Source organism: Piliocolobus tephrosceles, chromosome 11, assembly GCF_002776525.5.
Source record: "Piliocolobus tephrosceles isolate RC106 chromosome 11, ASM277652v3, whole genome shotgun sequence".
NCBI classification, from domain to species: domain Eukaryota; kingdom Metazoa; phylum Chordata; class Mammalia; order Primates; family Cercopithecidae; genus Piliocolobus; species Piliocolobus tephrosceles.
In genome coordinates, this window is record NC_045444.1 from 45661196 (window position 1) to 45675807 (window position 14612).

General features: G+C 41.9%; 1 protein-coding gene across 1 annotated transcript in view; it reads right to left on the reverse strand.

Annotated features, from left to right (window-relative positions):
* Positions 1–13817: 13817 nt before the first annotated feature.
* The window catches only part of PLA2R1 (phospholipase A2 receptor 1), a 127229-nt gene continuing 126434 nt past the window's right edge, over positions 13818–14612 (reverse strand). The window contains exon 31 of the mRNA XM_026447757.1: positions 13818–14345. The gene's annotated coding sequence lies outside the window, so the exon portion shown is untranslated. The remainder of the gene's footprint in view (positions 14346–14612) is intronic.

Consider the following 14612-nt stretch of genomic DNA (forward strand, 5'->3'; position numbering starts at 1 on the left):
TCATTATTTGTAAGTTTAAATACATTTATAAGTTGAAATACATCTAAAAGAATTCTTGTAATAAATATTAACTAAACTTGTAAATGACAAAGGAAACGGTTTCATTTAATTAGCAGTGTTTTTCCTTCTTGGAGATAGGTAAAGTAATGGCACATCTTACAATCAATAGAAATTGTTTTCTTCCCACACCCCAGTGGATCATCTATTGTGCCTCACTTTAAGGACTGGATTTAGGCCAGTCGTGGTGGCTCACATCTATAATCCTAGCACTTTGGGAGGCCAAGGCAAGCAGATCACCTGAGGTCAGGAGTTTGAGATCAGCCTGGCTGACATAGTGAAACCCCGTCTCTATTAAAAATAATACGAAAAGTAGCCGGGTGCTTTGGTGGGCACCTGTAATCCCTGGTACTCAGGAGGCTGAGGCAGGAGAATTGCTTGAACCCAAGAGGCAGAGGTTGCAGTGAACTGAGATCCCGCCACTGCACTCCAGCCTGGGTGACAGAGCGAGACTACATCTCAAAAACAAAAAAAAATAAAAAAAAAAAAAAAGACTGGTTTTAAGAGGGAGGAGTCAACAGTATGTAACATCTTGAAGAAACTAAATAAAATATTGTCTTAAAAATGGAAAAACATTAATAAACTTTAGCAACTAGAAGATCACTAGAGGCCTTGATGGGGGCAGTATCAACAGTAGAAGAGGAGCAACCAGGTTGTAGAGGTTCAAGGAATAAATAGTAGCAGATTACATTGAATGTATACTTACTACATTCCAGACACTGTGCTTAGGACTTTGCATACAACACTGAGAAGTTATGATTATCCCTAATTTAAGATAATAATTAGAGACTTGCAAAGTCTAAGTGACTTGTACTATGTCATAAAGCTAAGTAAGTGGTCCTAGCAGAATTTGAACCCACGTTGACCGTCTCAAAAACTGAGCTCTTAAATAATATGCGCTAAGGTCTCCCAGCGTGAGGTTAGTGGAGACAGTGACCGAGTGTAGACAATGACTCTTCTGAGTAGCCAGGAAACCAGGTAGCTTGCCTATGGATAAGAGCAGAAAAAAAGGGAAATGGGAAATTGTAGAGTTAAGGGAACTTCCCCCTCATTCCCTCCTCCCGTCTTTTTTAAAAGATGTGCATGAATTGAGCATTGTTATACAGTGAAGGAATTGAGGCAGGAAAGAGACAGCATTTGAGGCAATTCTGCAAGAGAGGTGATAACTGATAGGAAGATTGCCAATGATCTATAGCACAGATGGGAAATTCAGCCTTAAGCAGGAGAAGGCTGTCTCCTCCACCACAACGAGGAAAGTGGTAAGACTGGAAACTGTACAGAGAAGTATGTAGGTTTTATGTGCAGGGGAGGAAGGGAACACATGGAAGAGTTCAAATGCAGGTTACTTATTTTCCCTGTGGAGTAGGAGACAAGGCCATTGCTTAGAGAGTGTGCAGGCTGGGGAGGAGATGGGATAGTCAGACTTGACAGGTATATTACTAAACTTGAAGCAGTAGCTGTGGGGAATGAGAACTGTAGCTTCCTTGGGACTGGTTAGAAGCCATAAACTACTAATGACACCAACCTTCATGGTATAGGATTTTTTTCCCCCAATGATGCCTGCCAGCTTGTGCCTAAGAACCAAACAGGTGGATTGAAAGAACGTTAGGATGTTATGCAGCATAGAGAAGCAACTGTTAGAAGAAAAGGAGGCAAGGGAGTTGAAGACTGCAAGAAAGGTGGAAGGAGCTGATGGACTAGAGAAAATTGGGGTATCAATGGTCTGGAAGCCTCAATGAAATTACTGGTTTGGCAGATGTAGGGGGAGTAGGAGAGTGAGGAAGCTTAAAGAAGAGAAGAGAGTTGAATCCAGGCATTTTTGCATGTCCCCCACCCCACACCTTGGAAGGGGAACGGTTATCTCCCATTCTCCCAGTGACCATCCTTCTAAACTCTTCCTTTTATGGCAGGACTGGAAATTGGAAAGCTACATTTCCCAGACTCCCTTTGTCAGTGGAGTTTCAGTTTAGAATCTACTGACTGGGGGACACTTGTATGAGATTTGCAAGGTAATAAAGGAGAAGTCATTTTTCTCCAGCTGCAGCTAGAGGCAAGCTCATGAGCACTGGCAGATGGCAGATATCTGGGAAGACCTCCTTCAGATTTCCAGGCATGCGCCTGAGAATCACTTTGGTGCTGCAGAGCTGAGATCCTCAGTAGTAGTTTCTGCAACCCACGCAACCCTAAATTTCTTGAACTGCAACAGCGGCTTCTCAGATATTTGCTCCCTTGGACCTTCCAGACTGTATAATCTTCTGATTTTCCATATTAAATATATTTTACTTGACATATTTAGAGAACTGTTTCCCTAATATAACCTTGGCTAATATGTCCTCCCAATTTTTCAATTGAGCTGGATCATGAGCTTTTCCATGATCACATTCATCAGTCAGGATGATCGCATTTCTATCAGTCAGTATTTTTAGTTGCCAGCAACAGAAAATAAATATAGCTAATTGAAAAACAAAAGAAATTTAATGAAAGGATTTCAGAAAGCTTGCAGAGTTGCTGGAAAGGGTGGAGAACCAGGCAGTGAGAATGAATCTAGGGAAAGTGGGACACAAGCAAAATCATGCCATAGAACCAGGGCAGCAACTGCCACTGTTGAACTCAGAGGCTGCGTGTCCCTATTTTTTTTTTTTTCAAGACAGAGTCTCACTCTGTTGCCCAGGCTGGAGTACAGTGGTGCTACCTCAGCTAACTGCAACCTCCGCCTCCTGGGTTCAAGCAATTCTCCTGCCTCAGCCTCCCAAGTAGCTGGGATTACTGGTACACGCCACCACGCCCAGCTGATTTTTGTATTTTTTTAGTAGAGATGAGGTTTCACCATGTCGGCCAGGCTGGTCTCGAACTCCTGACCTCTTGATCTGCCCGCCTTAGCCTCCCAAAGTGTTGGGATTACAGGTGTCAGCCACCGCGCTGGGCCCCTGAGCGTCCCTCTTTGAGAAAGCCAAGCTGTGCCCCTGTGCCCTAGACTTAAAGATGACAGGGAAAGTGAGCATCTGATCTTTCAGCTTTTAGAGTCATAGCTGTGACTCATAAGATGGGGAACCTCAAACAAGAGATTCAAATGCTGGGAAGCCTCACAACTTGTAAATGTCTACTCTGACATCCAGTTTGTATACGTGTGTGTATCTCTGTGTGTGTGTATCTGTGTGTGTGTGTCATAGTTTGTACCTTTTGTTTTCTTTGCCAAACCCTCCAAATGCTCATTGTCCCCACTAAGTCTCCTTATCCTTTAAGATTCCGCTTCCTCCCTGAAACCTTCCCAGCTGGAAGTGTCTGCCTCCTGCTCTGAACTCCCAATGCAATTTTTATTATTTGACCTTATTAAATCCTCACTTGATTTGTATTGATATTTGCGTTAAAAATATTAAGTTCTAGCATATTTAAGGTTGAACGAACATTAAAGGTCATCTACTCCGATGCCCGGCAGCTCATCAGCTCATTGAAGTCATGACCTGTCTTCTCCATGTTTGAACACCCTACAGTTTTGGGCGTAACACTTGCTTATGATAAACACCTTTAAATATTAACTTGTATTAAAGGAGCCCCCCCAGGATTTGCTTGTCCTCATTTCCCTGTCTGTTCCCGACACTTCCCTCCACCACCACCCCCTTCTCCTTACTCTCACAACCACTTATTGTAATCCAGACAGTCCTTTCTACCGATAACAACTCTTTCAACCAATTGCCAGTCGGGAAATTTTTAGATCTACCTGGAAGCCCCGCCACCCTGCTTTGAGTTGTCCCACCCTCCAGATAGAACCAATATTAATTGATGTATTATGTCTCCCTACAATGAACAAAAGCAAGCTGTGCACCGACCACCTTGGGCATGTCATCCGGCTCTCCTGAAGGCTGTGTCACAGATGCGTCCTTAACCTGGGCAAAATAAACTTTCTAAATTGCTTGAGACCCGTCTCAGATATTTCGGGGTTCCCACTTTCCTCACTGCTTTATTGAACAGTGGTCACTTTCTGCTGCTCGGCCTCCACTTCCTAGCCTGTTTGGGAAAATCATCGGGGTTAGGGCTGTGAGGCAGGCAGGACCCTGGGGAAGGTAGTAAGGGCCATTTCCCTCCCGCTTCCCTCCGCTTCTTCCCTGCTGGAGAGCTGGCATGTGACCTGCGCCCTGTCAGTCAGAGGTTTCAGCCTGGGACAGTCAGAAACCGTTTCTGGAGGTAGAAGCAGCGCTGTCTCAGGGCCCAGAGAGAAGCATCAGCCCTGGCGAGCTCCCCCTGCAGGCAGCATCGTGGTAGCATTCGCACCAAAGGCTCCTGTGGCCGGCGTGGGCTTGTAGCAGCTCTGAGCTGCCTGCCTCATTTGGTTGCTTCTTGTTTTCTGAGCCTGGTTCTCCAGCTCTGGCTCTGTGTGAGCAAGACCATATCCCATCAGTAAATCCTGTTTCAGCTTAGATGAGCCAGAGTTGGGTGTTCTGTGATTTGCTCCTAAGATCCCTGGCTGACACATTTTCTTCTTCCATCTCCTAAATGAGAGTATTCCCAGTGGTTCTTTTCCTGGCTCTTTTTTTTCCTGCCATCCACACTCTTTTAGCCAGAAAGTTAATCTATTTTCTGGGTATCAGTTATCACCTTTGCACCAATTTCCCCCAAATCTTTTCCCAGGTTCCACCTCTCTCCTGTGCGCTGGTTTAATCTCACATTTCCAATGCACTTCCCATGCATGTCCTCTGATGCATGAAAATCAACAAGACTAAAACTCATACTCACCAGTTTTCATCTTGCTGCTACACCTACTTCTCCTCCAAATTTCTGTCTTCCTTGCTGGACACCCAGACTTTGAATTTTTAAAATCTACTCTGCCTTTTACATCCCCAAACAAACAGTACCAAGTTTTGTTTATGTTTTCCTGCCCAGTAACTCTTACATTCTTCTTTTCGCATGTACTGTCACTACTTTGTTCTTGCCTGAACAATTGCAGTATGCTCTTTTCTGAGCGCCTGCTTCTAGCTGTCCCTCTGGGTCAACTTTACAACATGTGGTCAGTGTAATTTTCCTAAAACACAGTTCTGGTCATGTCACCCTCCCACCTGCCCCTCCACACACCTTCAATGCCTCAGGCTAAGGTGAAACCCCACCTCTACCTTCCACAACCAAATCCTAAACTTTATTTATCCCCCAAATCCCCTTTATTTATCTTATATGTAGAATTTTATAAAACACCTTATGATCCCTGATCATGTCCCATACTTTCCCACCTTCATGCCTCTGTTCAGGGTATTTTCTTTACCTGGAGTGTCTTTCTCTCAGTTCCACCCAAGTCGCAACTCAGGTGCCATCTCCTCCAAAACGTCCTCCTCCTTGTCACCTTGTAAAGAGCTTCCAACCTTTAAAATGCATATGAATCACTTAAACATCTTGTTAAAATGCAGATTCTGATTTATAAGTCTCGGTTAAGGTCTGAGAGTCTATTAATACATTTCTAACAAGTTACTGAGTGATGCCGCAGGTCCCTGGACACACCTGGGGTTGTGAGGCCCTAAGGTGAGGCATGCTCTATTATTAAACCACAGGGCAAGACAGCAGGGCAGGAACTATGTGGTATTCACTTACAATATTCTACAATGTTTACAGTACCCATTTAGCCTTCTCGAACACAGGGATTGGGCTTTATTCATCATTTTTGTTGAATACAGTGACTTGATCAGTTTATCTTAATTGAATATGCTTCTGACATCACCTCCTTTTCTTTCCCACCACACGGCTTTGCTTACTTCTTAGTTTAACTGGATTTCACATGGATAAATATCTGGGAAAAGGAGATGCCCTACACATGATTCACTATAGGTGTGGATGGATGGCCAAACATGTTGAAGATAGTGCTCATTTAATTATTGTTATAGCCAGGGTTCTCAGTTGTAAAAAGTGGAATGCACTATAGTTCAGGCAGAAAAGTAATTTATAAAAGTATACTCAGTAGCTCACAGGATTGTAGAGAGGGTCAGAGACAACACAGCAAAAGCAAAGCACAGATTACGCGGGAGCACTACATGGCCAGACCTTATGGACATAGACTCTGCAGCTCACCGTGGACTAGAAGGTAGTCCTGGAAACTTTGCTACTGCTGCTTCTGAAAGCTGTATGTGGCTGCCACCAACCTCATTAGAATGCATTCTGTGTGGGGCCTACTTCTGTATGTTTGTGTTAGTTTTCAGTATGTAACAAATTACCACAAACTTAGTTGCCTAAAACCACAGAAATTTATTCTCTCACAGTTCTGAAGGTCAGAAGTCCAAAATCAGGTATCACTGGGTTGAAATCAAGGTGTTGGCAGGCTTGTGCTCTCTCTCTGGAGGCTCTGGAGGGAACCCATTTCTTCCTTTCCAGCTTCTGGTGTCTACCAGCATTCTTTGGTTTGTGGCTGCATAACCAGAATCTTCAGGGCCAACATCTTCAAATCCCTCTCTGGCCCATCTTTATATAACTTCCTCATTTGCATGCACGTTGAATCTCCCTCCGCCTCCCTCTTTTAAGGATACATGTGATTGCATGTGAGTCCCACCTGGATAATGCAGGATAATTTCCTCATCTCAACATCCTTAACTGAATCCCATCTGCAAAGACTTTGCCACATAAGGTAACATTCAGATTCCAGGGATTAGGATCTGATATCTGTAGCAACTACTCTTCAGCCTAGGACAATGTTGTTTGCTTCTGAATCAAAGTCTCACTTGTATAGATCTCACTGGTGGAGCCCATGTCCCATGCCTGCTCCTGAGCTGCAAGGCAGGCTGGGAAGTAGCTTCCTGTCAGAACAGGTGTTCAAAGATGAAAGCAGCCAAAATGAATCTCAAATATCAAGTAAAATCATCTTCAAAGATTCATAAAAATGAAATTCTATGTAATAGACCAGCCAGAATCTTTAAACCGAAAGAAGTTACCTATTGCTGAATGCTTTAGGCACCAAATGTCAAGCCATGCAAGTATTGCTAAGGAAAGACCATCCACCTAGAAAACAATTTTCTTTTACTCTGGGGTGGGGGTGGAGGTGGTAGTGGTGAAAACAAAAACAAAAACAAAACAAACAAAAAAACCAAAGTAAAAACATGAGAAATGGATTTAGGGTCCTGTTCTTTTTTTGCTCCCAGGAAATATCTGTTCCAGACTCCAGTATGGACAATTCGATTAGATCCTATATTTTGTTAAGAATAACATTTGGTTGTATGTCATGGTACATCCCATTTCCTATCTGGTCTGAGGCATATTACTCCTGTGGTGCCCCACATTGTCCAATACATTTATGGTCATAAGGACTTAGGCAATACAATGTGGACAACTTCTGTTTCCTCAACACTCTGATATGTGATTTTCAAACAAACCAAAATGATCCTTCTTGTATCTGTCCCCTTTCCCTGATACACATGTATTTCTCCATGTCAGCAATGAATTTTCCAGCTCCTCTCACCTGTATACCTGTTAAAAATAATGGTGCTAACTCTTGTTTTCCAAGTCAGTCTGTTATAAAAAAAATCAAATAATCAATTAGGAGCTTGCATGTCTTAATTGTATTACAGCAATGGTAGGCATCTTACAGGCTGCACAGTGTCTGCATTACTTCTCCATCGTAGGTGTGCGTATGTGTGTATTGACAAGGGGGAGAGAGCCATGTAAAAGATGACTGATATTAGCATTTAGAGCAACTACATAGATGTCAATATAAATACATTTTGTGCTCTTATGTATAAATAATCTTCTGAGAACATTGTTTTTATTGTTGACACTTTCCTGCAGGTTTCTGAGACACACTTAAAATTCAATCTGTTCCCTTGAGCATTTTTGTGAATTTGGCAGCATGATAAAAACTTTCTTTTAGAAGGCCTGGAATCAAAGCAAAAAAAAAAAAAAAGTTGTGGAAAAATATGATTTTTTTCTTTAACCTTGGAGGCTTCCTATTTCTTTGTTGAGAGATTTTGTTCGGGAAGGGACTGTAGTAATATGATCTGATTGACAAGGATCCCAGCTTCCCCAAACACTAGCTGAAAATTTGGGGCAAATTCCTGACCCTTTCTGGTGCTCCATTTCTCATTATAAGATGAGAATAATAACCAGGTCACCTTCTTATTTTTCAGCACCAGTTACTTTCCCCTTTCTTAGATGTGACTGGCATTTTTAGAAAAGTATATTTTAGTGCTTGTCTCTCCCTTGGGTTCTAGAGTGGTTTTGTGTACATGAAACACTGACAAAATGCCCGTCTTTCTTTTGTCCCTGAATCCCTGATTTGATGCGACCTTTTTGGTGGGGGGAGGAAGGATGAAGGAGAGCTGGAGAGGTTCTGGAAGCTTTACTCTATGAATTAATACTTCTGCTTCAGCATCATGTTGGTATTTGATCAAACGTAAAAAGCTTCAAGCTTTTAATGTCCTGCTGACACCAGTATCAACAAAGCACTGAAGCGGAAGCTTTCTGGCAGCTGATTAGAGGGAAATTTTATTTCACTAGCTTTAAGACTAAGTATACCTTTTAGTAGATCTTTCTCAAGGATAAGCTACCTCGTGTATTATAAATCAAATTCAAGAGATTTAATAAAGAACCCTTGATAATTTGGTAATATATTATCACTGTGTTTTGGAAAGGCGATAAATGACTGCTTTTTATAGTGTAATTTAAAATAATAACATGGATTACAGTTGTGTTCAGTCATGAAAGTATAATTTAGCAGTTTGGGCTTATAATAACCTTTTTTTTTAGTGTCCACTCTTATTTTAGATCAAGAATGGCTTACTTGAGAATGATTTATTATGCTTGCTCTCAGAGTCTAGTAGGGCTGAACATGTGTTTAATTAGAATTTTATGTTGTTGTGTTGGAAAAGCTTCCCACGAAAATGAAATGGAAAGCTGGGGAAAAAAAGATGGCTAAATAGTGAGCCATTCCAATATCAAAAGCATGTTCCATGTTTGCAAGCTTGCTGTATCAGTAGGGGCTCTCCAGGAAATGGGTGGCTCACTCGAAGTGGTCACTGGAGAGGGTTTACTAAAGGGACTACTGTATTTATAAAGGTGTGAAAAGGTTAAAGGAAGTAACAAGGGATGATAAACTACCCCTTCCCCTGTCAGCTCCATGCAGCAGAGCGCCTTTACCACCCTAGGCCTGAAGAGGCAGTGTGTTTGCTGTTCCTGGACCTGGAAAACACTGAAGCTATGGAGAGGAGCAGGTGAAAGGGCACTGTGTCCCCAGTGGAGGAATGTGGCCAGTGCTAGGTTCCAGCAAGGCAAGGAGGGAGCCAAGGGGGACCCAAACCTCCAAACTTTCTTAATTTCCATCTTCAAATCTCCTTTCCCAGCCCCATGCTGGGCTGGACCCAACCGAAACTAGAGGGCAAGGACACCAAGGGACATCATCTGAGGCACACAGCAGGGTGAAGAAGGGTGGAGTGTGGCTTTGAAGGAATAGCCAGCATCCATACAGGACTGGAAGTGAGGAAGAGTGAATAAAACTGATGCTAAAAGACTTGGCATTTGTATTTGATATACATGTGATCAGTTGGAATCTAAACTCAATGATCTTCTAGTCCCCTTTTTCTACTTTCCAGTTATTACTAGTGAAAAAAGACTCTTTTAAAGTTCTTTTTTTTAACCTGTGATTAGGTGACTTGCAGGGCTGTTTGTTTATATCTTTGATCAGGTTGGATGCAAATCACTAGCTTTTCATAAGAATGCATCAGTCTCTAGAAACATGAAGCAAAACAGAAGCAACCCAGTTCTTGCTACTATCCAGGGCCGTAGGAGGAAGTTTGGCAATTCCTAAGATCCATCAGTAAAATCAAATGGGGAACTTTGCATTTAATTGTTTGTCAGGCATTTTGTGTATCCTCTGGGGTTCCTGATTCTCCCTTCTGTACTCCCTTCCTTTAACTCCGCACTTCAGAACTCTCCTTGGGGCTTCTTTCCTATTCCACAGACCTATTTGGGTACCAGTGCATAACTGCAACTATATCTCACCTTCCCAGGTATCTGATTCAGGTGAGAAGCCTCTTTCCCTTTCTCTGATTTTATGGTCTGATAGCATAGACTCTTTCATTATCCCTGGTCTACCATGACCCACATTCCTCTTAACCTCCTCCTTTCTTGCAGTGCTCTGGGGTCAGTCACACTGCAAGCCACCCAGATCAGAACTGGGAATCATGAGATTAGTTCTCATGTATTGTCACAAATTAGCCATGTATTACTGGCAAAATCAAAGAATATTTCTAAGTCTTCTGTTGTCATCTGTAAAACTGTGCTTGAAATAGATTTGTGATCTCTCAAATACTACCATGAAATAAGAGAGATGAGAGCTGGTAGAAGTGGCCTAGTTGTCTTCAAAGAAAAGGAAGGCTGTGTGGAGATGGGTTGGAAGTTAAAGATCACCATTATGCCCCAGGCATGGTTCCTGGTTTCAAGTCACAGAAACATAATTCTTTTCTGGACCAGGGGCTGCCATGCTTTGGCTTACTCAACTAAACACCTGCAAAAGCTGAGGTAGATGTAGTAATGCCAGTATATGACTGTTCTGCCATCTAAGAAAGCCTGGTGTCACTGTTGTGGAATCACTGCACCATGACAAGTTCCTCAGGTCTAGACCCCCTTTCTGGTGAGACTGCCCACACCTGTGCACCTCCTATAGCAATGTTCCAGAGCTGCCACTGCCCAAACAAAATCATACATGAGACTGAGGAGGACATCACAATGTCAGTTTATTAATTTACAAGGAGAAATAAAATGTTTAGGAATATACCTAACCAAGGAGGTGAAAGACCTCTACAAGGAAAGCTACAAAACACTGCTGAAAGAAAGCATACATGACACAAATGACTGGGAACACATACCATGTTCATGGATAGGTAGAATTAATATTGTGAAAATGACCATACTGCCAAAAGCAATCTACAAATTCAATGCATTTCTCATCAAAATACTACCATCATTCTTCACAGAACTAGAAAAAAATCCTAAAATTCATATGGAACCAAAAAAGAACCCACACAGCCAAAGCAAGACTAAGCAAAAACAACAAATCTGGAAGCATCACATTATCTGACTTCAAACTATACTATAAGGCCATAGTCACCAAAACAGCATGGTACTGGTATAAAAATAGTCAAAGGAATAGAGGAACAAAGGAACAAAGGAACAAAGGAATAGACCAAAGGAACAGAATAGAGAACTCAGAAATAAAGCCAAATACTTACAGCCAACTGATCTTCAACAAAGCAAACAAAAACATAAAGTGGGGAAAGGACACTCTACTCAACAAATGGTTCAGGGATAATTGGCAAGCCACATGTAGAAGAATGAAACTGGATTCTCATCTCTCACCTTCTACAAAAACCAACTCAAGATGAATCAAGGACTTATATTTAAGAGTTGAAACCATAGACATTCTAGAAGATAACATTGGAAAAACCCTTCTAGACATTGGTTTAGGCAAAGACTTCATGACCAAGAACCCAAAAGCAAATGCAACAAAAACAAAAATAAATAGATGCGACTTAATTAAACTAAAAAGCTTCTGCACAGCAAAAGAAACAATCAGCAGAGCAAATAGACAACCTACAGAGTGGGAGAAAATCTTCACAATATATACATCTGACACAGGCCTAACATCCAGAATCTACAAGGAACTCAAACAAATTAGCAAGGAAAAAACAATCCCACCAAAAAGTGGGTTAAGGACATGAATAGACAATTCTCAAAAGAAGATATACAAATGGCCAACAAACATATGAAAAAATGCTCAACATCACTGATGATCAGGGAAATGCAAATCGAAACCATAATGTAATACCACTTTACTCCTGCAAGAATGGCCATAATCAAAAAAATACAAAAAAATAGATGTTTGTGTGGATGTGGTGGAAAGGGAACACTTTTACACTGCTGGTGGGAATATAAACTAGTACAACCACTATAGAAAACAGTGTGGAGATTCCTTTAAGAACTAAAGGTAGAACTACCATTCGATCCAGCAATTCCACTACTGGGTGTCTACCCAGAGGAAAAGATGTCATTATACAAAAAAGATAACTTATACACGCAGGTTTATAGCAGCACAATTCTTAATTGCAAAAATGTGGGACCAGCTGAAATGCCCATCAATGAGTGGATAAATTGTGTGTGTGTGTGTGTCTGTGTGTATATATAAAATATATATATAATGTGTATATATGTGTGTATATCTGTGTGTGTGTGTGTAATATGAATACTAATCAGCCATAAAAAGGAATGAAGTAATGGCATTCGCAGTGATCTGGATGGAATTGGAGACAATTATTCTAAGTGAAGTCACTTAGGAATGGAAAACCAAACGTCGTATGTTCTCACTCATAAGTGGGAGCTAAGCTATGAGGACCCAAAGGCATAAAAATTATATGATGGACTTTGGAGACTCAGGGGGAAGGGTGGGAGAGAGGTGAGGGATAAAAGACTACACATTGGTTACAGCATACACTGCTTGGGTGATTAATGCACCCAAAATATCAGAAATCACCACTAAAAAAACGTGCTCATGTAACCAAACACCACCTGTTCCCCAAAAACCCCTGGAAATTATTAGATCCTCCTAGGGGTCTAACATACTCAAAGTCGGAGTCAGACTTTCTCTCAATGCCAGACACACCCATACAGAGGACCTAAATCCTAGCTAGAGATTTTTGGTGAACATGGAAATGAAACGAAGGAAGTCGCGCTTATAGCAGATGACCTAATAATGTACCCACCTCACCACAGGGATATCCTTGGAACTCTAAAATCATTTAGCCATACCCTAGGAGCCTTGGCAAGTCCCTTCTCCCAAAACTGCCGAGGACACCTGTCTCTGGCCTGCTTCCACAGGGGACTGTTTCTCTTCCCACCCCTTCCTCAGCACCTCCGTGATTTCCTTTTTCAGACATGTTAAATCAAGTTCCAATCTGACAGGTGGCCTGGGGAGCTATTCTTTTTCTTGCTTGCTTATTTATGCTTAGATCTATTCTGTGTGGATTCCAGAGTTCGGTTCTGAGGGAAAATCTTACTTTCTGTATGTGGAATAAGTCTCAAACACGAACAGCTGAAGCCACAGCTTACCACTTCCCTGTGCTGTGGGACCAGCCAAGCTACCTGTGAAATAAGGTGGTCCAGGTTGCTCCACCCATGGGTTCCCTCATATGCTTAGCACCAGTTGGTTGTGTTTGTTCCCAAATCTGTAAATGCCAATTGTACTAGACATTGTAATTATACAGTTTAATTATAAAACATAAAATAGGGCCAGGTGCAATGATTCATGCCTACAATCTTAGCACTTTGGCAGGGTGAGGAAGGAGGACAATTTGAGGCCAGGAGTTTGAGGCCAGCCTGGGCAACATAGCGAGACCCCGTCTATACAGAAGTTTTGTTAAATAATAAGCTGGGTTTGGTGGTATGTGCCTGCAGGCCCAGCTACTCAGGAGGCTGGGGGAGAAAGCTTGCTAGAGTCCAGGATTTGACATTGCAGTGAGCTATTATTGAGCAAGACAACTCCAAATATTGAGGAAAATTATACACATTTAGGGCTTGCACTCAAATTGTTCTACAGCTATGTTTATTTTTGAGACAGGGTCTCACTCTGTTGCCCAGGCTGGAGTGCAGTGGTGCGATCACAGCTCACTGCAGTCTCGATCTCCCAGGGCTCAGCCTCCCAAGTAGCTGGTACTATAGGCATGCACCACCACACTCTGCTAACGTTTTTGTATTTTTTGCAGAGACAGAGTTCCATTTTCATTTACTAAAACCTGGAGATTGTGAACAACACCTTATAGATACACTTTATGCATAAAACCAACAAGAAGGAATATAAAAGGAATGACATTGTCCCTACACCAAAAGATTAATGGATAAATGTATGTTTTTGTGTTCTAATAGAAAATAAAATGTTTAATGTTAAAACAATTCTTATGACTCTTTCCTTTAACTGACTTTTTTGATTTCCTGACCAAATAAGTCAGATAAGAGTGATTCAAATGCAGTAACACATATAGGTTATTATTTAAGTGTAACATTAACTTTACTTATTAATATGCAATTACAGATTATCTTCTAAAGCCATGCATAAACAAGTAGGTCTTGTTGCTTAATATCTCTTTCTTCTCCCTTCATTTCGCTTGGGACATTTAGCACAAGTTGCAGCAGCAACCACAGGCAATTTCTACTTTGAGCACCAGTTTCACCAAGCTCTCTGGTCCTTGCCTGTGGTCAGGAGGGTCTGCTTTGTTCAGACGCCCCCTCTGTTTGGTAGTGTGCAGAGACGGATTTTTTTTTGCACCTTTAGGTGTCATCTGGAGTAAAAGGGAAGGAAACAATTCCTTGTCTGATCAGAGGAGCCCTTACTTAAGGGCTGCCCGAGCTAGTGGCTTAGCACATTGATTAAGGCATACTCTGTCTTGAAGTTTGTCCTCAGCCTCCACAGAACCACATTTTGGGTCAGAAACTCCAAAACCCAAAGTTCCTGGGCCAGGAACTCCAAATGGTGACTCGCTGAGGCAACATTTCCTGTTACATTTCCATTCCTCCCCATTCCTTTCTGTGAGTTTTTCCTTGTTCTG